Here is a 1,886-nt window from a genome sequence, read left to right on the forward strand (position 1 = left end):
AGTCTGTGTGGTGTGGCGCTGAGTTGCGACCCAGAGGTGGGTGCTCGCCATATGCTGGTGGACTGGGATGACCCCCACCGGTCCAGAGGGGGGGGGAACTGGGACCCTTCCACACCAAAGTCCTCGTCCGTGGCGGGGGGAGAGTGGCCGTCTCTTCCGCTCCCACCTGTCGGGATAGGCCTCCGACGCTTTGTCCGGCATATATTGCTTGTTTCACCACTTGATGGGTATCATTGCACTCCGCTTGATGTTCCCTGTCTATTGCTGGGTCTTTTGACCCGATTAGTCTCCGTTTTGGACGGGAAAGGTGGCTTTTTTTGCGGATTTGTGCCGGAGCTCTTGAGGTTGTCAACATCTCGGTTCTGCCCCCCCCCCATCTCCTGTTTTAATTACCTGATTCCTACTTTCTAAAGTAGACAATGGGGGACTTGTGCTGTGACTTCCTTTTCAAATATGGAAAGGAGGTAAAGTGATACCCTTAGATCAACTGGCAAAGCAATTCCACTTATTAAAGGAAATGTACTTTTCCTACCTACGATTGCAAACATACCTAACATCCCATCAACTCATAGTAAAAACAAACATAAACCTCTTACCCTACCTTATCAGGTATTGGTTTTATACTGCTCAATGTACGTTATTGATGGTTAGGACATCATACTGTTACGTGTTTGATTCCTACACCCAGGGCCATCTATAATATGAATAGGACCCTGGGCAAAGCATTTTCTTGGGCCCCCTGAAAATGCCTAGGGATACCTCCACTGGCCACTCCTCAGATGGCTGCTAGAGGTGCTTCCTGGGGCAGTGATGCACAGTGTGACTGACATTCGGTGTCTCCACCCTCTCTGCTTTGACTCAATTCATCTCTACGAGTAGATGCTGATTGGCAGTTTCTGCATTTGCCCGCCTCCTAGACGATCTCAGACAATCCAATGCTTTCCCTATGGGCTGAGAACATCAATTCTGATGATGAGAGCCAAAGAGGTGGATCGGGGTGGGGCCAGCACCTGCAGACCTAAGATGAGTTTTAACCCCCTTTTACAGGGGGGTGGGAGAGGGAGGGAGAAAGAAACCTAAATGGTGGTTTTAACACTATAGGGTCAGGAATACATGTTTGTGTTCCTGACCCTAAAGCGTTTCTTTAATAGTAAGTAAATCACACTATTAGATTATAATAAACCACTCCCCTTTAAACCATGTGTTTTTCTGTAGCCCAACTGATACATGATTATTTGTTGAATATAATATAGGTCAATTTGTTACTATATCCATGGGCAAAAGAAAGTACAACCTCTTTGAATTATATGGTTTTAAGCATATCAGGAAATAATGACAATCATCTGTTCTTTAGTTCCTAAGGCAAATATAACCTCAGATTAATAACACCACATGACACATTGTCATGTCGTGAGTTATTTAACAAAAAAAAGCCAAAGTGTTGTATGAAAAAAGTGAAGGCTAGCACTCCCCTTGACAAGGATGGAAGAGGTCCTAGTGTCCTTTACAACATATATACGGTTAAGGCACTGCCACCTACTACGTGGCATCTCTAACCATGGTTTTTTACCCATCCCTCAGACTCCATGCCTTACCTTATTTAAGAAATTACATTTTATAATGAAACATCTAATTTATTTAGCAAAGATCGCATTCCTGGCATTACACATAGATCGGGCATTGTGACTATCTTACAGAAAACTTTCCTTTTACCTGGGCAGGTATATCTGTCAAATACCTGGGAGTACTCCTCTACCTTCTACAGGTTCTCTCAACGGCAGTCCCTAAATCCTTTTATACGGAGACATGGAAACTATTCTCTTCATTCATTTGGGCCACCAAGCATCCTAGAATACCCTATAGCAGGGATAGGCAACCTTTGGCAC

At 44.5% G+C, this 1,886-nt stretch overlaps 1 non-coding gene across 1 annotated transcript; it reads left to right on the plus strand.

The window, feature by feature from the left end:
- Positions 1 to 1,438: 1,438 nt before the first annotated feature.
- Positions 1,439 to 1,568, plus strand: LOC134609532 (U6atac minor spliceosomal RNA). Its single transcript, XR_010090814.1, has one exon. It is a non-coding gene; the product is annotated as a U6atac minor spliceosomal RNA (small nuclear RNA).
- The last annotated feature ends 318 nt before the right edge of the window (positions 1,569 to 1,886 follow it).

This window comes from Pelobates fuscus, chromosome 4, assembly GCF_036172605.1.
Source record: "Pelobates fuscus isolate aPelFus1 chromosome 4, aPelFus1.pri, whole genome shotgun sequence".
In the NCBI taxonomy this organism is placed as follows: Eukaryota; Metazoa; Chordata; class Amphibia; order Anura; family Pelobatidae; genus Pelobates; species Pelobates fuscus.